The following is a 23,348-nucleotide window of genomic DNA, read 5'->3' on the forward strand; positions in this document are numbered from 1 at the left end:
GGCTCGTTGGTCTAGTGGTATGATTCTTGCTTAGGGTGCGAGAGGTCCTGGGTTCAACTCCCGGACGAGCCCTCGTGTGCTCTTTTCCTCCTCTTCCACAAGACTGGGAACTGATATCCACATCACTTCGCAGCGTCTGCTTATGGCAAACGATGGAATGTGACTAATGACTGAACGAGCCTGGTGAATTCTCATCACGTGGCACAATGAGAGCGTGCAGTCAGCTGTCCAAGGCGGCAACCTCATTGCTCGTTCAAAAGAACACGTACTGAAAACTCATCACCACTGTGTCGTAGATGAGCACCGCGATCGCTTGTTGTCATGCGTCCTTACTTGGGAAATGCAGAAGCAAAAACTGCCCTCTCTCAGCCACCGAAAAGTGTGCGGCTCGCCTTGCGCTCTCTGCGCCTCACATATTTGTCGAGCTGTCTGCTCTTCTTTCTGTTGAAGTAATCAAGTTACGGGGCGTCCTGCAGCCTATGATGTTCTCACTGAGAGCTTTCAAGATTTGAAGGAAAACTACGAGCTTGATAAAAGAATCAATTTAAATGTTTCTTGAAAAACGGATCCTTCTAAATATCGGAAGTCCAACGTCTCATGGAAACTGTCTGTGTAACGGTCTAACGTGATAACGTGATAACCACTACACTCTGGAAATGGTGGGAAATTGTGCCCAGTGGCCCAGTGCTGAGCTACGCCAATGCTATTCAGGGGCTATTCAGGGGCCAATGCTATTCGATGTGAATTGAATGCTATTCAACTCGCCAATGCTATTCAGGGGTGGAAAAGGGTGGAGCCGTGTGTGTCTTTTGTTCAAAGACACCCCCATCTCAGAGCCGGAAGTACAGGCCTTCCTCCCGCAGGTCCACAAAGATGTTATTTTTTAAGAAGATTCTGCGAAAGTCGGCCATCCGCCTCTCAGCCCTGCAGTAGGCCAGGCTAAGAGAGAAGCAGTCCTTCACCCTGGCAATGCACAGCCTGACAAGGTCTGGCTTCAGGCCATTGTACATCATGAGGTTCCTCCTCTCCCAGACAGCTGTCCTCGTTAGGCTGAGGAGGAGGTTCACTAAAATGGCGTTAACCCCCCTCTCAGACCCGCGGTACCCAAAGAGGAACAGCTCTTTCCAGGGCACCCCGTCAAGAACAGCTCCTCGAACAGAGCGAAACAGGCCATCCAGCAGATCCGTCAAGTACGCCCTGGCTCGAGCTGGGGGAAGATCTTACCCCAGAACACCTCTGAGACCGGCACTCTGAAGCGTTTCGCCACCATCAGCCTGTAGAACATGCTGGTGGTGAACCCCAGGAGGTCCACCCCACGGTCCCCCCACTTCACCCTCAGCTCCGGCCAGGCCGGGCCTGCTGCCCCGTCTTGTAGATGGAGCTTCTCCAGCCAACTGTCCGGGAGACCGAGTTTGAGCTGCTCGTAATCCTGACGGATCTTACTGACAGGCAGCTCGTCGTTGACCTCTCGCACAGCGTCGACAATAGCCTGGGTGGGCAGAAATCCGTCCTTTACTTCATAAAGAAGATCCTTGACCTTGGATATGCCAGCCTCGTAGAGCTGCCTGTTCCATCGAGACACCAGCAGGGGGTCGAGGAACAGAGGCTGTTCCAGAATCTGGGCCCGGGTCTCCGGCGTGTAGGAGACATGCTGGGACATGAACTACCCCCTCGCCAGCAGGACCTCCCTGTAAAAGGAGGGCAGATGTTTTATCAACCCCAGGAGTGTCTCCTGCCCCAAGCCCCCGCAAGTCTCGAGGTAGCTTCCCATACCAATCTTCCAAATGCTGACATTATCCAGGTCAAGGAACTTCTTCACTACTTTCAGCCTAAAGCTTTTCAGCTTCAGGCCTACATCACACAGCTTCAGCCCACCCCTGGAGATTTTCCCAATGAGAGTGTCATGAGTGACCCGCGGAGGCTTCCCCTCCCACACGAATCCCACCACCAGTTGCCTAATCTCATTCTCTACCCGTTCAGGAAGAGGCATCACAGACAGTGGGTACCACAAGAGGGACAGGCACAGTGTGTTAACGAGCAGGACCCTTCCCTTTAGGGTCAGGGACCTGTGTCTCCACCGATTTAATTTGCCCTCATCTTAATGAGCTTCTCCTTCCACAGGAGAAGCCCAGTGGCCTGCTCATCAGCGTTAATGTAGACGCCAAAGACCTTCAGGTGACCCGTCTCAACCCTGAAAGGGTAACCGAAGAGCGGGGCAAGGTCTGCCCTCCCCACCGGCATGACCTCAGACTTCTCCAAGTTTACCTTGGCGCCCGAGGCAGCGCAGTAGGCCTGCACCACCTCTAAAATGGCCGAGATCTCCGCCACCTCTGCCAACGTCAGTCTGGTGTCGTCAGCATATTGGTAGATCAACGAGGTGGCGGTGCCCCCAGGCAAGGTCACTGGAAAGAAGCTCGTGAGGGAACCATTCACCTTGACACAGCTCACGATCCCCTTGTACACGAGCCTCACCCAGGAGATGAAGGCCTCGCCGAAGCCAAAGCTCTTCAAGACTTCAAACAGGAAGGAATGCTCCACCCTGTCGAAGGCCTTCTCCTGGTCCAGTTTCAGGACGTATCCACCCCTCGGCTGCTCCCGCATAAGGTCCACAACATCTCTGATGGAGCACACCGTGTCCGCGATGTCTCTCCACTTGACGCAGTAGGTCTGCGAAGGCGACAGGATCCTGGGCAGAACCTTCCCGAGCCTGAGGGAGAGAACACGAGTTAGTATCTTATAGTCTGTGTTCAACAGACTGATCGGGCGAAAGTTTTTCAAAAGGGAGGGATCCCCCTGCTTTTTGTAGACAAGAGAGATCACCCCCCTTCTCATAGATGGGGTCAGAGCGCCGGTCCTGGCAATCTCCTGGAACACCTCCAGAAGGAGGGGCCCCAGGGACTGCTGAAAGTGTCTGTAGAGCTTGGAGGAGAGCCCGTCCCACCCAGGGCTCTTGTTAGGAGACGAGCCCCGAAGTGCTTCAAGCACTTCCTCCAAGCTCAGCGCACTGTCACAGAGCTCACGATCGCTCTGTGACAGGCGGGTACTCACCCAAGCCAGCATGGCCCAGGTCTGCTGCTCATCCACCACTTCGGCCAGAACAAGGCGCTATAAAAAGAAAACACCTCATTCCTAACGGCCTCGGGGGCAGAGAGCCGCACACCGTCCTCTCCCACCAGCTCCTCGATGAAGGAGCTGCGCTGCCTCTCCTGCTCCAGGCCGAAAAAGAACCTTGTGCTCTTCTCGCCCTTGGCAAGATACTGGGCTCTGCTGCGCACCCTGGCTCCTCTCCACTTCTCCTCCTCCAGGGCTTGCAGCTCACCCCTCAGCTCCAGCAAGAGCTCGCAGCCCCCGCCGTGATCTGCCAGGAGCCCGAGCTCTGAGGTGATCCGAGCCCGAAGCTGTCTCTCCCGCCTGGCCTTCTCCCGCCCCCGGGACAGGCCATACTAGATACTGAACTCTTTGATGGCGTACTTGAGATTATCCCACCAGACCAGCTTTTCTGACCTATACAGGGGACACTGCAGCTGCTGCCGGATAAGGTCTTCTATGCCCTGACAGAATGAAGCCTCCCCAGGAGCGCCTTATTAAAGCACCAGAGGCCGGGGCACCGGTCCTCCTGTGCCCCTGCTAGAGAAAAGTGAAGCACAGCATGGTCGCTCAGGGTCATGAACACATAGCGCATCTGGCTCAGGCACGGGAAGAGACTCATGTGCCCCTGCAACAGGTCGATCCGGCTCTGTCTCAAGACACCTTCGACGACCTGCCGCCGAGAAAAGTCCCTCCGCGCACACTAAGCCTGACGCCACGCATCCACGAACCAGTGAGCTTCCGCACTGCGCTCCAGGAAGCTGCAAGCAGCACTGCTCTTAAAGGTCATCCCAACCACGACATCGAGCGCACTCAGTGCACAGTTAAAATCTCCGACGACCAGCCCTGGCTGCTGAAAGCAGCTCGCCTCCAGCTGCTTGAAGAAGGCGAGCCGCTCAGCTTCCCCATTGGGGGCGTAGATGTTGCTCAGCAGCACGGACTGTCCAGGAAACCCAAGACAGACCTGCAGGAGCTGGCCCTACGTGTCACGGTGCAGGAGCATTACGCTCTCGTACACTCCCCGCCTCACCAGCACAGCCACCCCCCTCCTGCACAGGCTGGAGGCGTTGCTGTAAAACAGCTCCCCGTCCCACTGTGCTCGCACCTTCCGGACACACTCCTCGTCCCAGAAGGTCTCCTGGAGGCAGACAACATCCGTCCGCCCCAGCAGAGCTAACACTGCCCCCAGCTTTGCTCAGTCCCTCAGCCCGTTGGCGTTTAAAGAGGCGAAAGTTGCCATCACGCATATGGCCATAAGAGTGAAATTAATTCTCCGGCCCGCGCGACAGTTCCCCCGCCCTTTCTGCCACATTCTCATTGCCAACACTTGCCGCTTCCTCCCCACCTCCTGTCTCCGCCACCGCAGAGACATCAGGGATGGGTCTGCGGACAACTCTTGAACTGGGCTTCAGGTTGGGCTGAGGCCTGACGTGGTGCCACTGGATTCCAGCCTTCGAGGGCCCAGGCGGTTGTACCCCGGCTTGCCCACAGCTGGGGAACCGCGGTGATGGTGGTGGTGGTGCTGGTGCCGTTGCCTCCTCCCTCTGCCTCTCTCCCTGCACAGGCTTGGGTGTCAAAAGCCCACTGGTACGCTGAGGGGCAGCCTCTGGTGGTGGTGGTGCCCGTAGGATCTCAGCTGCACCATGCTGCACCGCCGCATGTTGTGGAGCAACCTCCCTCTGCTTCTCTTGCGGCACAGAGTGGGATGCAGCAGGATTGTTAGGGCAACGGGGCGCCCCTGCTGGTGGAGATGCTGGCTGGTCCCCGGCTCCTTTCTGCTGCGCTGTACCCAGGATTGGAGGGGCCTCCCTCTGCCTCTCCCCCATCACCGGCTGGGGCGTTGCTGGCTCACTGGGGTCCTGGGGCGCCGTTGCTGGCAACTCTCCATGCTCAGCTACAGCGGCTACCCGTAGTCCATCTTCAACCCCCTCGGCGTTGTGGGCAGCTGCTCCTGCGGCGGCTGGATCTTCCGGTTCCGGCTCGCAGTTGCAGCTCATGAGAGCGTGGAGGCAGTCCGGGCACTTGGCAGCGGTGCAGTTCCTGGCGCAGTGGCCGGGCTGTCTGCACTCATAGCAGAGGAACTCGGGGCAGTCCTTGGCAATGTGCCCCGAGTCCAGGCAGACATGACACACCCTTTGTTGCTGGTCGTGGAGGACCCTGAAGTACTGCCCCCCCTCTGCCGTGGCGAAGCGGATGCTGTATGGCAACGAGGCTACATGCTCGGGAAAGCGAATCCGAACAAACCTCATGCCATCAGCAATGGTGGTCCCGGGGTAGTGGCGCATCCTGATGTCCGAAATCACTCTCACCCCCCAGCTACTCAGCTTCTCCTTGATAGTCTCGTCTGAGATATATGCCGGGAAATGGAGGAAGGACACCACTACCTCCTTCCGCTCCAGCCAGCGTCAGTAGGAGGGTGTGCCCTGCACATCCAGCCCCACAGCCAACGCGTCTGCATGTTCCTTTGAGTCCAGAGTCAGTTCAAACTCTTTTGGCGTCCGGGGGTGGCAGGCAAAAAGAGAGCCCTCCCCACAGACGCCGTACACAGCTGCGATAATAGCACCCGCAGACGGTTTCTCCACGCCGCTCACATCCACCACAACAGTATGCGCCCTTGCAAAAACCCGCCGGGGGGGTCGGTCCGAATTCCTCATCCTTCTCTTTCCTACACCACTCTCCTCCTCCACTACAATAACATTCTCTGCCTCCATGTTTTTTCCTTCCATTAAAACACAAACAGGACTCAGAAAGCAACAAAAAAGCAACAAAAAAAAAACAAAAGTCTCTATCCTCACCAAACAGAGCTAGGCTGAAGGGGAGGGCTTCAAAAATCAACCAAAAACACCAAAAAACCACAAAAAACAAAGTCTTACTTAAGACAAACAAATCCTCTGTTCCTCTTCTTCTTCTCCTTCTTATAGAGAGGACAGCTCCGTCACCTCTTTTACGACGCTGCTTTTTTTCCCTTGCGTTTTTCTCTTTTTCCCACGTTCTCTCTCTTCACTGCCTTCGTCCCCGCTCTATTTCACTTCAGCCTTTCACTCTTGCTTCCTTCCAATGAGGACGGAGCTGCGGGAGAAAGGGCGCAATAGAGGATCGCTGTGGAGAGCTGCTGCTGTGCTTTGACATCTGAGCTCTGTGGAAAACGATCTCAATACAATTCTGAAAAACGCGACTCCCCGAACGCCAGCAGAACAAGTCTCCACAGCCGAAGCGCTGAGTCTCTTTTCAGCTGGCGATAAACCTTTCCTCGATCCTTTGCGGACTTGTAAAACTGTTCCTGATCAGAATAAAAAACGCTCACGCTAATACACAAGCACCCGTGTCTCGCCAAAGCTGACAAAGAAACAGACGGAAAAGCCGCACTGCACGTGTGAACAGGGGAATGAGCGAGCGAACGGGGATAGGGCGCCTCCTGCGCTTAAAAGCTTACAGCACCTGGTATTCCCAGGCGGTCTCCCATCCAAATACTAACCAGGCCCATCCCTGTTTAGCTTCCGAGATCAAGTGTGCTCAAGGGGGTGTGCCCGTAAGCAAGAGCAGGGGTCGCTGGCACCCTTCTTATAGAGAGGGCAGCTCCGTCACCTCTTTTACTACGCTGCTTTTTTTCCCTTGCGTTTTTCTCTTCTTCCCACGTTCTCTCTCTTCACTGCCTTCGTCCCCGCTCTATTTCACTTCAGCCTTTCACTCTTGCTTCCTTCCAATGAGGACGGAGCTGCGGGAGAAAGGGCGCTAAAGAGGATCGCTGTGGAGAGCTGCTGCTGTGCTTTGACATCTGAGCTCTGTGGAAAACGATCTCAATACAATTCTGAAAAACGCGACTCCCAGAACGCCGGCCGAACAAGTCTTGAAGTGGAAATCTAATAAGTAAATTGATTCTTAAAATGTAGAGAGCTTTGCAAAAAATATATTGGTGCTTTAAGATAATATATTTTAAGGATGTAAATGCTGTGCTACAGTACGCGCAGAATTTTAGAAAACAGTGCATCAACAAAGTACACTGTTTAGGTTACTTTAGAAGACAATGTACCAAAACAATATATGGTGTCTGGGTCGTTAGAATTAGCTGAAAGTAACTGATTAGCTTTGAATAACAAATCTAGTGCTTCTTCTCTCGCTTTTTGATGTAATCTGTTTTCTCTTAGGGAAAGGGGAACTTTTAGAAGGGACAAAGCGCTGAGCTTTTTTACAGCGCAAAGTCTTTTAAAAACCCTGTACTGCTTGTAACAAATTGAGTCTCTGGTTGCACTTTGCGAAGTGGCAGCAGGGCTTGCAATATTGAAATAAAGACCTTACTCAGGTGAGAACTCTCTCTTGTGGCTTCCTTGATAGTTCCATGACAATTTGGGGGCTCGTCCGGGATCAGAAACCTGAACGCGAACGGCTGCTGAAACTCCATCCGGACCCTGACAATTTTAGCAAAATTGGACGAACCTCGGAGGATAAATTGTTTATCCTTCCAGAGATGCGTCTGGAGAATTGGCAGCTGTCTGACCCCAGTAAGTGATCCTTAAAAATTAATAGTTTGAGAAGCGAGCCACAGGGGTGTTCTCACGCGGGTTTGATGAGTCTGGGACTCATATAAAGAACTTATCTTAACACAGACGTGTGGTTTTTGCTCTGCGGAGTAGTTGATGTGATAAGGTTCTAAGTAAGGCACCGATCGGTAAAAATGGGAAATTAAAATTCAAAGATGAAAATGGGACCGAGCAGTCCAGCAAAAGTACATGTACGACAAATTCAGAGAAACAATTATAGCCTGGGTTAGAGTAAAAAAAATGTTTTATGTTCATGAACTGTAAAGCTAGGGTAATAGGTGTAAGGGAACTTGCACATAATTTATATATGATAATTAGGGGCCCATAACTATGAAGGATCTTTGTAAGTGAATCAGAATGGACAGAGGAAAGTTGAATTAGGAAAAAGAAGTTTCCTGAAGAAGGGGAAACTTAGAAGAGAAGGAGAGGAAAGGAAAGAAAGTGAATTTGAAAACTTATGTAATGGAAAGAGGAATCACAGAAATAATGGGAAGCTTCAAAAAAGACTAGTCTTGAAACTAAAGAACAGCAAGCTGCAGCTAAAGTCATGGCCATGCCTTCTAAAAAGAAAAAGTCTCCACCGAAACTAGAAAGCGGTCCAGAGCCAAAGCCTTTTCACTTGTTCGTGAAATGCCAATGTGCACTTTTACAGGTCCAGAAGGAACTCCAGCATATGTACATTGACATTGGTCTCCTAGTGAATTATTGGCATTAGTTAAGTCTTTTCCTAAATTGCCTGATGACCGTAAAGAATTTCGAAGAAAGGCAAGCCTTGTTCTTGATTGTCTTAAGCCTAATTACAGTGACATAACCTTGTTGCTAGATTATATTGTTCCTAAAGGTTTACAACATCCTCTAAAAAGGAGGAGGCAGATTGGTGGATACGTGACCCAAATGATGAAGAAGTATCCATCTAAATTAAACCACACAGACATGGAGAGGAAAAGTTAGGCGGCCGCTTCTAAAAAGAGGTAAGGACTCCTCTTTTCTAAAAAGTCCCTTGTCCTCTCCATGTTGCTGTGGTGCTGAAGCAAGTACAACAGAAAAATGAGTTAATGGTGTATGTGTTTTTAGATGCCTGTATTGTGAAGGTGGGGTAGAAAAAAAGGAATAGCGTCTCGCCCTGCCCGTGCGAAACAATCCAGGTGTTGCATCCTGGTACACAACTGCAGTACGGCTGAAGGTAGTAACTAGAACTGTACTCGCAGAAGAGCCGAAAATGGTAACTCGATTCAACTGTGTGTTTAAAGCCAGGATTTGGAACCTGGTCCGTGTTCCCGAATTGTGATAGTTCGTCAGTTTGTCTCGACTGGGGGGTTCCGCGGGGCGCGTGGGAGACGTGAAAATGGTTTGGTGTGAAGAAAAAAAGTTTGATTAATCCAAAGTGAAACTTAAAAGAAATATGTCAGACGGAATATAGGCTGAACAGGAATGTAGAAAAGTGTATGAATATTTGGATAAAAATAAACAATATTTAGAGGAATATTTGAGAATTCAACAGAATATCATAGATGAGACGCAAAAATCTCTGATGGAAAAGCTAAAAGCAATGGCTGAACGAAACGAAGTTATATATGCAGAAAAAGAAACAGCAAAAGAAGAAATAGAACGCCTTAAGAGAGAATCTAGGAGAAGGGTGGGAATTAGTGATGATGTTGCCAAGAATGTACAACTATGCTTTCCTGATATTACGGACAGCGGAGACAGATTTGATTTAATAACTCGCGAAGCATGCATGCAGAAGTGCGAGCGCTGCAAATGGGAGGTAAAAAGACTCCCAAAGAGGAGAAAAGGGTGCCGCCAGTTTGTCCAAATTATTGTGCGACTTTAATGTTATACCGAGATATAAAACCCCAAAGACAAAACTACTAATAAGCTGGTGTGCAGTTACTGTAACTGTTCAGCCAGGGTGAATGCCTTCTCAGAACGAGCTTGTCTAGTGACGTATTGGTTTAAGGGGGGTAGTGCAGTCTAAAGACAAAATTGCCTTGACCCCTGCAGCAGAAACCGTTTTTGATGTTTTGAGACAAGCTTTCTTGCAGACACTGGCCCTGGACTGGATTCCCTCAGACGGATCATCTGTATGTAATCTGTCTGTAAGTGAAAGAAATGGTTTGTGAGCCGTTGTGCTGGTGCAGGAGCATGGAGATAGGCATCGTCTGGTGGGTTATTATTATTCAGGACCCCTTGATGCGGTGGCCAAGGGGCCGTGTTTATGTGTTGTGCAGGCTACCTGCCTGGCTGTATAAACTGTGAATAATCTGGTGTAGAACTAGCAGACCGAATTAAAATATTTAATTGAAACTTGTAAATATGCTAAATGGAAAATTGTAGCAATTTATATAGACTATATATATACATTTGGTGTATGCCACAATTTTGGATGGCAGTGAAGGAATAGGGATTTCCCCAACATGGGAGATGGCTCTCCAGGCTTTTCTCAAGGCCCTCTCACCCGAGGAGCTGCGGCGCCACGTGCAGCTGGCCGCGCCAACATCGCTGGAGCAGGCCTTGGCCCTTGCTACACGGGCTGAGGCCGTGTTCGAGGTGACTGGAAGTGCCAGCAGACGCAGTGCGCCCTGCCGGCTGACCGAGACGGCGACGGAGGGATCCAGCGAGGGGGAAGAGGAGCCAGCCCGGGCAGCGACCCCCGCGGAACAGCCCCGCACGCTGATTTGCAACCGCTGCGGGAAGAGGGGACACCGAGCCCGGTTCTGCCGGGCACCCAAACCTCGCACTCCTCGATCGGCGTCGGGAAACGGGAACGGGGCGGCTCAGCGTGGGGAAGGCCGCCCCTCGAACACCTCAACCCCTGCTCCGGAGAGCGATGTTAAGACCGGTGCCCCTCACGCCACCGTGGGGCGAGTCGACTGTAGCCGGGGCCTGTACCTCCACTGCAAAATCGAGCACCAACCCTGCCTGGCCCTACTCGACACCGGTTCATCGGTAACCCTACTCCGTCCGGGCGTCCTCCCCGACACCGAGGGCACCAACCCCCCAGGATGGGAGGCCTCCAGCCTGCGGCTAAGGACTGTGACGGGACAGCTCGCTGCAGTCCGGGGGAAACAGGTGCTTGCCTTCCGTCTAGGTGGAGCGACGGTGCGCCACCCCTGCTACCTCGCACCCATCCAGGAGGACTGCATTCTGGGGCTGGACGTACTGCAGCGAGTGGGGGCCAGTTTGGACTTGAGCCGGCAGGAGTTGGTGTGGCAGGGGGAGCGACTGCACCTGGTGGAGGGCAAGCCCGGCGAAGGCCGAGGGACGCGGGCTTGCCGGAGCCGGGAGAAAAAGAGGCAGTGGCGGCGGCGGCGGCAGTCGCCGGGGCAGACCAGGCCTGTGAGCCGGGGAGCGAGCGTGCCAGATCCTGCTCCCGAGTCAGCCGGGGGGCCAGACAAAGCGGGGGCGGCGGGGGCCGAAGGTTGCGTGGAAGCGAGGCGCGCCGTTGAGGATCTCTACCAGCGGAGCTGCGAGGGCCTCGATCAAGAGCAGCTGCAGCGGCTCCAGGAGCTACTCACCAAGAACAAGGATCTCTTTGCGGCGAGAGATGGGGACTGCACCCGCACTGCCCTGGTCCAACATAAGATCAACACCGGCGACGCTCGGCCCATCCGCATCCCACCGGGACGCATGGTTCACGCCAAGCGGACCGCCGCCGAGGAAAAGATCCGGGAGATGGCCGCAGGGGGGGTGATTGAGCCCTCCGCGAGCCCGTGGTCGGCGCCAGCTGTACTGGTAAAAAAAAAGACGGCTCGTGGAGGTTCTGCGTCAACTACCGCAAGCTGAACGAGGTCACCCGGAAAGATTCCTACCCCCTGCCGAGGTAGATGACGCCCTAGACTACATCACTGGGTCGACCTGGTTCAGCTCCCTGGACCTCCGCTGCGGCTACTGGCAGGTACCGCTTGCTCCCGATGCTCGCCCGAAGACGGCATTTTCTATCGGCCAGGGCCTCTGGCAGTTTACTGTCATGCCTTTTGGCCTGTGCAATGCCCCGGCGACGTTCGAGAGGCTGATGGAGAGGGTGCTGGCATCTGTCCCGCGGAAACAGTGTGTGCTGTATCTGGACAATCCGATACTTCATGCCCGGGGCTTAGACCAGGCCTTGACGAACCTCCAGGCGGTGCTGGCCTGCATCCGCCGCGCTGGCCTGAGGCTCAACCCCCGCAAATTCGAGCTCCTGCGGTGGGAGGTGAGCTTCCTGGACATGTTGTTGGACCGCGAGGGGTGGTTACGGACCCAGGTAAGGTCGCCGCAGTGAGGGACTGGCCGACTCCACGCACCGTCACGGAGCTCCGCAGCTTTCTGGGGTTGGCCTCGTACTCGTACTGGGGTTCGTCCGGGACTTTGCCAGCATCGCTGCCCCGCTGCACCGCCTAACCGACAAGGGCCGCCGTTTTGACTGGGACTCGGGCTGTGAGACTGCCTTCGGCCGGTTGCATGAAGCTCTGGTGGGGGCCCCCGTGCTGGCCTACCCGACCCGCGGTTGCCGTATGTTCTCGACACCGACGCGAGTGACTCGGGGGTGGGTGCGGTGTTGGCGCAGGAGGGGCCGGATGGGGAGCGCATAGTGGCCTACTATAGTCGGGCTTTGACTAGGGCTGAACGGAACTACTGCGTGACCCGTCGCGAGCTGCTGGCGGTGATGGCGGCGGTCCACCACTTCAGGCCGTACCTGTTCGGGACCCGGTTCCGGCTGAGGTCCGACCATGTTTCCCTCACCTGGCTGCTCCATTTTAAGGAGCCGAAGGGGCAGATGGCGCGATGGATAGAGATCCTGCAGGAGTACGACTTCACTGTCGTGCACCGTGCGGGGTCTCGCTCTCTCGCGGCGCCCCTGCGAGGCCGCGGTGCACGGCCAGCCGGGCGTGGGCCACTTCAGCGGTAAAAAAACCCTGCAGCGTCTCCGAGGCCATTGCCACAGAGACGTGCAGCGGTACTGCCGAACGTGTGCGGTGTGCGTGGCGCAGAAGGGTCCCCCCGAGCGCTCTCGGGCCCCCCTCCAACAACACCAGGTGGGGGCTCCTATGGAGCGGGTGGGGGTGGAAGTTTTGGGCCCGTTTCGGCGCACCGAGGCCGGGAACCGCTACGTCTTGGTGGCCATGGATTATTTTACGAAGTGGCCGGAGGCCTACGCCCTCCCGGACCAGAGTGCCCCCACGGTGGCCGATGCACTGCTGGAGGGGATGTTTGCCAGGCTGGGGGTGTCGGAGGAGTTACACAGTGACCAGGGGCGTAACTTCGAGTCCCAGGTCTTCGCCAGAGTGTGCCAGCGCCTGGGGATCACACCGCTGCATCCCCAGAGCGACGGGTTGGTGGAGCGGTTTAATCGGACGCTCGCCACCCAGCTGGCCACCCTGGTGTCCCTACACCAACGGGACTGGGACCGCCACCTCCCCCTTGCGCTCTGGGCGTATAGGACCGCGGTCCAGGAATCCACCGGGTGCACCCGGCCTCGCTCATGCTGGGCCGGGAAATGCGAACCCCGGTGGACCTGGTCTTCGGCCCGCCGCCCGGAGACGGGTCGGCACCACCGGCTGGACCGGACTACGAGTGGGACCTGCGGCAGCGGATGCAGCGGGTGCACAGCTTTGCACGGACCCACCTGACACAGGCGGGGGTCCGGTAGAAGCGGTACTACGACCTGCGCTGCAGGGGGCCTGCCTTCCAGCCCGGGGACTCGGTTTGAGTGTACAACCCGCGCCGCCGCAAAGGCCTCAGCCCTAAGATGGCGCCGTCGTGGGAGGGGCCCGCTGAGGTACTCGGGGTGGTGGGCGAGGTCTGCTACCGTGTCCGGTTGCGAACACGGGGTAGAGTGGTGGTCCTGCACTGAGACCGCCTGGCCCCCTACCGGGCCCGGGAGGAGGAGCCGTGTGGGGAGCCTCTAGAGGAGCAGCCGGGGCTTGAGCCGGCCGATAGTGGGGCGTCCATGGGTCGCCAGCCATCACCGCGGCGCAGCGGCCGCTCACGCAGGGTTCCGCAGCAGTTAGCCGAGTACGAGTACAGCCTGAGGGGGGTGTTCGACGTCGGCGAGACGCCAGACGCTTCAGGTGGGGGCAGTGTAACACCCTCGCCTGGTGGTGAGGAGGAAGCGCCCCTAGGCCCTCGTAGTACCGCTGGGCATGCTGGGAGTGGTAGCCGGGGAGAGTCTGAGGGTCAGCACGATGAAAAGCGGCTGACCCTACCTGTGTAAATAATGTCCTAGTATTTCTAGCGCCCTGTGTAGTCTTATAAGAGTATAGCGTGTTGTTAAGTAATTACCACCATAAAGATGTGTACGTGTTCCGTCTCCTCATGTGCGTGTATATTCTGTGTTTGGTTTTGTGTGGTTGTTAACAAATAAAGCTAGCGCTTGGTTTGTTAATCGCGTCTCTACTGGTCTTTTGTTCTGAAAAGAACCTATAAATGCTACAATATATTCATTTATTACTGGTTTCATTCATTGAGCACGGATACAATAGAGGTACAGCCATTCACTATTTGACATGTCTGTACTGGTACAGAACATAGCAATCAGAAAACAGGTGAAACTGTCTTTAGAATTAGCACACAGTACTGAGACCCCCATGACCAAATAAAGGCTAACCTCGATAATCGGCCTAAATAATGCAGACCACAGCAAAACGACTGACTTTGAAAAAGGAATGAATGTCCGGAAGGAGAAGTGTAACCAGCTTGAGATGCTTCTCCGGACCTCTAACTAAAAGAAACCGGGAACCAGCAGTGGCATCGACTCCTTTCGAACTAGGATCCTATCGCAGCTCGTGGTGTCGTAACTCTTCCGTATCTGATATTGGACCAAGCACATCAGGGGAGAGCGTGAACACAGTCCCCCACTACCAGAAATTATGCAGTCGAGATTCCCACATTTGGGGAATTCGCAGGGGTCAGCACAGCCGGAGTGCAATGGCCGAGCCTCGCTCTGGGTGAACCGATTTCGATTTTTAAGAACTTTTATTTCCTTTTCACAATCAAATACAGGGCATCACAAATGCTTTACATTAATATACATACTTAAAACAGTATATATGATCACATCTTATTACATTTTGACACGGTACCAGTTACATAGCAACAATTTCTTTTTTCTGAAGCAAATCACATTCTTTACTTAAACATGATAATGTTTTTCACAGTTTCTTGAGATATTGACCTATGCTCTCTATTTCCCACAGATTTTCTGCTTCCTCCCTCCTTTCTCTCCACAGATCTCTGAGGTAATAGTTCTCTCGGGTGATGAACAGGGCCAGGCTACCTGCTGCCTTGACTGGGACCTCGATGCCTTTGAACAGCCCCATGTTCCTCACTCTCCACAGGGCGTCTTTCCCACTGTTCACCACGGCCCAGATCCTGTCAAACACGTCAGGAGGAAGTTTGACAGGAGAGATGCCGTATATGACGAAAGCAGCGGTCAGGGTAAATTGGGGCAAGAGAGCTTGCAACCAATCTTCAAACTGTGCCCAGAAGGCCTTAGCAAAAAAGCAGGACCACAGGAGATGGGTCACAGTCTCCTCCTCGCCGCAGCCCACCCTAACGCAGCGAGGGCTGGGGGTGAGGCCTAAGAACTAAGAAAGTTCGTACCGGTAAGCACTGGTGGACGACACTCCAGGCTAAATCTCTGTGAATGTTGCACAGAAACTTAGAGGATGTGTGTTTCCACACCTTCCTTGTTTGGGCTGATGTTAAAATGCCCACAGGGGTCTGCCTATTGTTCTGGGGTGCAACGAAATCTTCCAGTTTTTGGACGCTGACATCTCGGAGGGGAATATGGCGAATTGGGTGAGATCTTAGAAAACTTTTAACTGTCCCATAAATTGCAGGGCATGTGTCAGAGAGTGGGACATCCAGCTTGGGTCTGACACCCCACACTCTGAACACCTCCCTACCTACCCAGAGCCTGGCACAATAAGTCCAGGTATGCGCTGCAGGTGCTGTTGCAAAGCCTCTCAGCACAGAGGCCAGGAAAATGCACAGCAGCTTCGTAGCAATATCTGGGACAGACTTCCCCCCTGAGGGTAGCGGCCTGTACATTATTTCCCTTCTGAGTCTTTCCTGCTTCCCACCCCATAGAAATTGAAACATCAATCTCCTCAGCACCGCCGCAACACGGTGTCGGATTGGGAAGGTAGAAGCCAGAAAATTCAAGACAGGCAAGAGCTCGGCTTTGATGACCAGCACCTTACCTGTCATGGTGAGGTCTCGGTCCTTCCATTGCATCAGTTTTTTGTTTAAGATTGGCAATTTGTTCTGCCAATTTACTGTTCCCATCTCTTCTCCAAAATACACCCCCAGGACCTTAATTCTCTTCTCTTGCAGCCTGAGGTCATGTCCTTCTTTTGGCTCCCTCCAGTTCTGATAAAAAATCTCACTCTTAGATTTGTTAATTTTTGCAGAGGAAGCCAAAGAGAAACGATCACATCACTGCAGAGCTCTGCTAATTGAGGCATTGTCAGAGAGGAGCAGGGTGACGTCATCCATGTATAGAGATGTCTTTACCTCTCCTCCCCCACTTCCAGGCACTGGTATCCCATTAATGGCCTGATCCTGGCGCAAGGCACAGGCTAAGGGCTCCATAGCCAAAACGAATAACAAGGGGGATAATGGGCAGCCCTGCCTCACCCCTGAACAGACTTCAAAGGGGCGTGATCTATTGCCATTAACCATTACTCTGCTGTTGCTACCTGTGTACAGCAGGTTAATCCACTTTCTCATGATGGGGCCAAACTTCATGTGCTCAAGTACCGATGTTAAGTACTGCCGGTTTAGGCAGTCAAAGGCCTTTTCTAGGTCTACACCTAAAATGCACAGAGGGAGGGAGCGATCCTCTGAGTACAGACAGACATCCCTCAACAAGGCCAGGTTGTCGCTCATCAGGCGTCCTGCTATCCCACAAGTCTGTTCTTTCCCTACCAGTGAGGCCACTACATTTTGTAGGAGCAGGAAAAGGGCTTTGGACAGAATCTTAGTGTCCATGCCTAACAGGTTGAAGGGTCTCCAGTTCTTTATGTCATTCTTTGCTCCTTTCTTAAACAAGAGAGAGATAGTGCCTTCTCTAAAGGAGTCAGGCAGCAATTCTGTCTTATAGCTTTCCTCGAATAGGAGCAGTAGCGGATCCTGAAGCAGATCCCAAAAGGTGCAGTAAAATTCTTTAGGGAGCCCGTCAGCACCCGGATTTTTCCCCTTTTGTAAGCTCTCCATAGCCTGTCTCAGCATTTCTACTGTCAAATTCCTCTCAAGTACTTCCCTATCTTCTTCACTCAAAACGTTTTCTAGCTTTGAGGTAAAAAAATGAATTTCTTCATCCTTTACCTCTGTAGAGCTGTACAGTCTTGAGTAGAAGGCCTCGGTGCAGGAGAGGATAGCACTCGGCTCTGTTCTCTCTCTTCCCTCCTCATCAACTACACTTTCCATGACAGACTTGGAGCCTACCACTTTCCTGAAAAAGAAGCGAGTACACTTCTCATTTTCTTCCAAGAACTGCACTCAGCTTCTTAACAGCACTCCTCGACTACTTTCTTTCGCTATGCTCCGGATGTCCTTTTTTAAGAGGGTGATATCCTCGAGCACATCGAAGCCACTGTGCAGCATCGTGTAGAGACGCTGCAGCTGCCTCTGTTTCCTGGCTAGCACTCCTCTCCGTCTGGCAGCAGCCTTCCTTCCCTCAGCCATGAAAAAGGCCTTTGTCCTCACCTTCACCTCCTCCCACCACTCTCCTACTGACCCATACAGACACTGCAAGGACAGCCACTGTGATAGTTTCTCCTTGTAGCGGGATACTAATCCCCTCGTTCTCTAGCAGCTTTGTGTTGAGTTTCCAGAGGCCTGGGCCAAACACAGTCCCGCCCTTGAGTTCCACTCTACACCCTAAAGCCTGATGATCTGAGAAGAAGACAGGCTGAAGAGTGACCCCAACAACTTTCATTTTCTCTGACACAAAGCAATAGTCAATTCTGGAGCTGCTATTCCTCCCTGACCATGTATATCCTGCTGTTGTGGGATATATACATCTATATGTGTCTGAGAGTTTAAAGTCTTGAACTAAGTTTTGCAGGGCCAGTGAGCTGGAATCCAATTTTATCGGCCTTTTGGCTAAGATCAAGTTCAAGTGGCATGCCCGCAGTTCTTGTCTTTCCAAAGTTCTAGAAGGCGATCGAAGATCCTGAAGAGCGCTTGAGCTGGTATCACCCTAGGTTGAGCCTAGGGGGTTAAGGCCAAGCAGCAGCTGAGCTGGGTGGGATCCGGCAGCAACGTTCTCTCTCTCTGCTCTCTCCTCTCCCCTCTCCCTTTCTCTCTCTCTGCCTCCTTGGCCTCTTGGCTGGGAGTAGGTACTCGTGGCCTGCCCGCGGTGCTTACTTTCTTCCTCGAGACACGGAAGCACTATCCGCTCCCTCCCTCTCTCTCCTCCTGCGCCTGCACCTAGCTGGGCTTTGCCCACAAGGACAAAGGCCAGGGCTCCCTCGCTGCTCCTTTAGCAGCTAAACCCTCCTCTCCACAGGACCTTGCTCTCTCTCTTTCTCTCCTTTTTTCTTTTTTCTCCTTTCCAGATGGCAGACAAGAAGACACTGATCCGGTTCCACTGGACCAAGAAAACAGAGACGATGCCAACTGCGAAATCCTTTTTCATTACCTTCCTGAGAGGGATCCTGCAGTTGGTGGCCGGAGATCTCTACTGCCTGCAAGACAACAAGGCAGAGAGATACATGGAGGCCTACATAGCCACGGACGCCTCATATGAAAAGGCAACAAAAATTATCAGAGAAAAAGGTAAGCACCCCTGTTTCTCTGATTTCAGGCCGGAGCCTATGAGGAAGACAAACCAGAGGACCATCACAGTCCTCACATACAACCCCTACGTACCAATGGAACTGGTAACAGCGTACCTAGGGAGGTATGTAACTGTGGTGGGCAAACCGACGGAGATCAGGGACAGTTGCGGCGTCTGGTACGGCAAACGCCAGTACCGAGTCCTCCTGAAAGAGGACCTAGAGGGCGTTGACGGTTTCCAGCACCCCCCGGCCCACTTCAACATCAGAGCTGACAGGGGGTAGCTTTACTACCCCAGGATGCCGGATTTCTGCAAGAAGTGCAGACAGTCCGGCCACAAGGAGAACACGTGTGACATCGTCAGATGTCACAACTGTAACAAAGAGGGGCACCTGGCAAAAACCTGCCGGGCAGCCAAAAAGTGCGATGGATGCGGCGTCGAGGGACACCTCCTTCACTAATGCAAGGTAAGCAAACCTTCGTTTGCGCAGGTGGTGGAAGCCGACCGGCAGAAACCGGTCTCAAGACAAAGGGAGATAGGTGAGAACAAAGAACCCGCACCTCCCCTGCAGAGAACCGAAACTGCCGAGGCCACACCCCAGCCGCACCAGTGCCTCAAGATGGCCGCCAGGACGACGGACAAAATGGCTGACCGGAGGAAGGGCCCTGGATAACTCCCAGCAAGAAGGGAAAGAGGATCCACCTTCCGAAGGACAAAAGAAAAGAGTGGTAAGGGAGAACCGTTTCCTCGTCCTAGAGGAAACGGAACTTTCTTCCCCCGAGGCCCGAAACCAACGGAGGAGGCAGCCCAGGAAATGGAAACCCTCCCCCCCGAGGCCCAAAGATGACAGGAAGTGACAGCCCAGGAAACGGAACCCCCCTCCCCCGAGTCCCACGGACAACAGGAGGAGGCAGCCCAGGAAGTCGGAACCCCCTTCCCTGAGGCCCAGGAACAACAGGAAGAGGCAGCCCAGGAAGTGGAGCCCCCCTCCCCCAAGGCCCAGGAGCAACTGGAGGTCCCCGAAACTCCTGGAGAAAGGGAAGAAAAAAGCCTTCCCGAAGCAGTGGCGGAGAGTATCCTCGAGGAAGACTAGGATTACTTTGAAGCCGCCCTGGAGCCTGGACTGATGGTAGGGCTGGACCTGTCCAGCATGTTTACCTTTCAGTCCCCAGCGATACCTGGAGGGAGCCCAGCATATTCCCCCCAGGACCCGAACGAGAGGAGTTACATCTAGGCTAAACAGTGCCCAGATGTAGACTCCCAAGTTTTCCACTGTAAGCACAAAGAGAGGAGGTTCAACTTTCACTTGTTTAATCATGACTGTGAAACTTATCTTTCTAACAACTAACGTGAGAGGGCTAAGAGACCCGGTGAAAAGACGGGGAGTCTTTCATGATCTGGCCTCAAAGTCTTTCTCAGTTTGTTTCTTACAGGAGGTCCACCTGAAGGATGAAAGCGACAAGCTGACATTCAGCAGGGAATGGACGAAGGGAGAATCATGCTGGAGCGTAGGAGGGGTCCACTCTTCCGGAGTGGGAATCCTCCTCGGAAACCCAGAGATGACGCTGGTTTCCTCCTTCTCGGTGGTGCAGGGCCGGATCCTGGTCGTAGACATCGACTGGAGGGGGCAGAAGTTGAGAGCAATTAACGTCTATGCTCCAACAGAACCCTCTATCCTGAAGGAAGTGTTTGCTGACCTGGCCAGCTGCTGCACCACCAACAGACAGGTGGTGCTTGGCGGGTACTTCAACGTCGACCGGGAGAAGGGGAGCGACGCTAGCTCGGCAGAGCTGGAGTCGCTACTCAAGCAGTTCTCCCTGGTAGACGGTTTCAGACGGTGCCGCCCTAACGACGCCGGAACGACATGGAAAAACTCCCGGGGAGTGTGCAGCCGCCTGGACTACATCTTTCTGCACACGACCTGCTCCCTGGAGTCGGCGACGGTGTCCCCGGAGTGGTATTCCAGCCACGAGCGCTTGATGGTGGTGGCTAACACCAACCTGCCGGCATTCGGTCGTGGGTACTGGAAGCTGAACTGGGAGATACTGGAGGAAGACGACTTCAAGGCACTGTTCCGTAAAGACTACGCAAGCTGGGTCGATCTGAGAGACGGCTACAGCTCCATGGTGGAATGGTGGGAGTCGGTGAAAGACAGGACCCGAACCCTGGCGCAGACGTACTGTAGATGGAAGGCGGCCAGGGAGAGGAAGGAAGCTGCACGACTCCAGAGACAACTAGAGGAGGAGTACAGCTCGGCTAACAGGGGAGGAGCCTTCAATTCAGCCCGGGCACGGGACCTGAAGGAGAGGCTCCGCAAACTCAATCAGGTCCGAGGAGTTCAGAAAAAGAGGGTGATCCACGGCCTGAGACGGGAAGATGGAGAGGAAGTGCTGGACGAGAGCGACAAGGTAGAAGCGGCCACCGCTTTCTACACAGAGCTCTTTTCAGAAAAGCAGACGGAGGTGGAGGCAGGCGATGCTTTTCTGGAAGAGCTGAAGGCACGAGTACCGGAGGAGGTGAGGGAGGACTTGGAGGGTCCGATCGCGGCCGAGGAGCTGAAGGCGGCGCTCTTGTCCATGGAGAATGGCAAGGTGCCGGGGCCGGACGGACTCCCCAAGGAATTCTACACCTGCTTCTGGGACACCCTGGCGGCAGATCTGGTGGAAGTGGATCTTCCGCCGGGGGAAACTCGGAGACACCATGAGGGAGGGCATCATCTCCTCTTCAAGAGCCCTTAGCAGAGACGGTGAGACGGGACCCTGTCATCGACGGCCTGGAGATACCGGGAGGCGCGGGGGCAACCCTGAAGATCTCCCAGTACGCCGACGACACAACGCTGTTCCTGAGGTCGGACAGGGGGTTGAGGAGGGCCCTGCAGGTCATGGAGCAATACTCCAGAGCCTCAGGGTCGAAACTCAACCGCCGAAAGAGAAAACTGAAGTTCTTCGGGCCCTGGAAGCACAGGACGACAGCGCCGGAGGGTCTCAAGCTCTGCACGGAGCCCCTCAAAATATTGGGGGTTTCCTTCCAGAGCCAGGACAACGAGACCAACAACTGGACCAAGAGGATCGCCAAGGTGAATGCGAAGCTGGGTCTGTGGAAAACGCGGTCGCTGTCCTACACAGGGAAAGTGATGGTGTTGAAAGCAGACATCCTGCCGGCTTTGGTTTACCTGGCGGTGGTGTACCCGCTGCCGGCCAGACTCAGACGAGCGCTGCAAGGGATTATCTTCGGCCTCGTCTGGGGCGGCAAGTACGAGTACATCACTCGAAAACCAGATGTGTCAGCCGGTCGAGGAAGGGGTTCGAGATGTCCCACATTTCCCCCTGAAACTCGACTGCATCTTCTACTGCAACCTCTGTCGGGCGCTGCAGGAACCCATTGCCCACAAGTACCAGTACTTTGTCAGGCTGTGGCTCTCCGTCCCGATGAGGCACTTGGTCCAGTGGTCAAACACTGGGCCCAAGGCAGAGAGGCGACCGAAGTTCTACACCCACGCTGTCAAGTGGAGCAGGAGGTACGAGGCCACGAGACAGCCAGAGCTCTGCACCAACCACAGAGCCCTGTACAAAGAGGTGAGGGGGCATTTGGTCGCTGACGAAAGGCTGCAGGTTCCCAGACAAGTCTGGGAAAGGACACAGCCCAAAGAACTTGACAACCAACTGAAGGACCTCAACTGGATGGCTGTGCACAAGAGACTGGCTACCAGAGAGGTCCTCTACAGACACTCGCTAACCAGGAATCCGCATTGCCCCCGGGACACGTGTTTTGTCGAGGAGACTCAGGAGCATGTGTTTTGGAGCTGCCTCTTCGCCAAGGTGGTGTGGGGCAGAATGGACAACATTATGCAACTCCTGGGAAAGGATGCAGTGCTCAGTTACCAGTACATTCTGCTGGGGGCTGGCACCCACCAGACTGGACAAGGGGACACAGGACCTGTGGGGGCTGCTACTGTCCCTCACAAAACAAGGACTGTGGAAGGCGAGGAACACTCTCATCCGGCACAACATAAAGTGGGGGGCGAGGGAGCTGGAGGAGAGGATCCTGGCAGACCTCAGGAGGAGGACGAAGCACCACGTCACCAAATGGGGTCTCCCCACGGCGAGGGAGCGCTGGAATGGACTTTGGGACCTATACAGAGATTAAAGGACAATAGCAAGTGGTAGATTTGGAGGGACTCTCTTAATTGCGCAAATCCGCCCCCACTCGCAAAGATTGATAACGGACAATCAATCTCCGTTCCGCCGTTGTTTTTTATTACATGGAGTGTTAATATGTGTGAGATGTTCCTTTTGAGATGTTTTTTTTGCAGAATAAAGTATATTTTGTAGAACAAAAAACATCTTATGACAAGGTTTACAAGTTATCTGTTGAACTACATTCTCATAGGTGTGGTCACATTCCAGATCATTTGTTTACGTTTTTGTTTCTGGAGCAACTGTTAGATGAAATGTGCTAATATGTAACCTAACTCCAGTGTGAATAACTAGAAGAGGGGAGCAGCTCCATTCCATACCATGGGAGCTTTGAGATTGGCTGGGCCAGATCTCTCATTTGCATATCTGATTTGGAAATATAACACTAAACCCCTTCTTGCATGGATTTAACTTGCACCCAAGAGTCCCCTACTGTGTATTGCTACTTATTTTTTTATGATAAGTGGTGATTACCAGTTGACAGGTTTTATTTGTTGAATTATAAATGGTTTTGTATTATCATCCTGAATGGCCTGTACTCAAGGTTTGGTAGGGTATGTGTTTTCATTTCATTTACCAAATTGAATTTTTGCTCTTTTAGTATTTGTCTAGAAGGCTTTCTGAAGTCAGGAAGCCCATTTATTTGGTGAAAAAGGATTCTGTATTAATATTAATATTTCTCATACAACATAAATAGGGTCTTTTATGAATAAAAAGATCTTGCACTTGGAAATCTTGATAAAGCTGTGTGCTTCCATACACTCA

General features: G+C 53.5%; 3 non-coding genes and 1 pseudogene across 3 annotated transcripts; 2 read left to right on the forward strand and 2 right to left on the reverse strand.

The window, feature by feature from the left end:
- trnap-agg (transfer RNA proline (anticodon AGG)) lies at positions 1 to 72 on the forward strand. Its single transcript has one exon. It is a non-coding gene; the product is annotated as a tRNA-Pro (tRNA).
- Positions 73 to 6,513: 6,441 nt separating this feature from the next.
- Positions 6,514 to 6,622, reverse strand: LOC138219187 (5S ribosomal RNA; annotated as a pseudogene).
- A 7,808-nt stretch (positions 6,623 to 14,430) lies between these two features.
- LOC138243688 (U1 spliceosomal RNA) lies at positions 14,431 to 14,601 on the reverse strand. The gene has a single exon (XR_011192327.1). It is a non-coding gene; the product is annotated as a U1 spliceosomal RNA (small nuclear RNA).
- Positions 14,602 to 23,166: 8,565 nt separating this feature from the next.
- On the forward strand, positions 23,167 to 23,222 carry LOC138243798 (U7 small nuclear RNA). Its single transcript, XR_011192416.1, has one exon. It is a non-coding gene; the product is annotated as a U7 small nuclear RNA (small nuclear RNA).
- The last annotated feature ends 126 nt before the right edge of the window (positions 23,223 to 23,348 follow it).

The sequence above is a fragment of the Lepisosteus oculatus genome, chromosome 14, assembly GCF_040954835.1.
Source record: "Lepisosteus oculatus isolate fLepOcu1 chromosome 14, fLepOcu1.hap2, whole genome shotgun sequence".
Lineage (NCBI taxonomy): Eukaryota > Metazoa > Chordata > Actinopteri > Semionotiformes > Lepisosteidae > Lepisosteus > Lepisosteus oculatus.